The sequence below is a fragment of the Drosophila erecta genome, unplaced genomic scaffold, assembly GCF_003286155.1.
Source record: "Drosophila erecta strain 14021-0224.00,06,07 unplaced genomic scaffold, DereRS2 tig00000000-arrow-pilon, whole genome shotgun sequence".
NCBI classification, from domain to species: Eukaryota; Metazoa; Arthropoda; class Insecta; order Diptera; family Drosophilidae; genus Drosophila; species Drosophila erecta.
In genome coordinates, this window is record NW_020825194.1 from 3,118,928 (window position 1) to 3,119,655 (window position 728).

Here is a 728-nt window from a genome sequence, read left to right on the forward strand (position 1 = left end):
CTGAACTTTGCAATTGGGCATTGGCGTCTATTTGCATTTCAAGTTAGCCGCACTGCAAAGGTCAGTTAACCCGGTGGCTTCACTCTAACCGAAGGATCGGCAGGCCGAAAGGACATGTCATCCATTATGGATGCGGCAAATGCGAACTTTTAACTCCCTGCACTGGGCAGCAGCTTCCCGGAATATTCGGCCATTGAAACTGACATTTGGCTACATCACACCAGGTCTTGTTACGCTGCACAGAGAAAAATAAGTGATTAAGCATAATACTACACTTCATTTCATTTTACAGCCCATTAGTTACGCCCATCAAACCATTATATTACTATTAGGTTGTAAGCTCTATCCAAGTTAAATGAACTGAAATCTACCGATGCACGCAAGCCAGTGGCGTGTTTTTTTCAGTGCACCCATTCTCCGGCAATGCATGCGAAATTTACTTCAAACTAAAGTACGAAAAAGTGGGCAAACGAAGGAAAACTGCCAGCCGCCTTAAACCGATGTGCCATGTAAATAGTGGAGCTTGTGGGCGCAGGGGGGGTGGAAAGAGGGCGGGGCAGGGATCGGAAAATCCACTTCATCGGCGACGGTTGGCGCGGAAAAGTGTGTCACCTGCAGGCGGGAAATGCGCAGGTCCTGTGAGAGGAAAAGCGGCTGCCGCCTGATGGTGACTTTTCCTCGAAGACTTTTCACCAACGCCATGCTCGCATTTTCCACCAAGGCTGTGG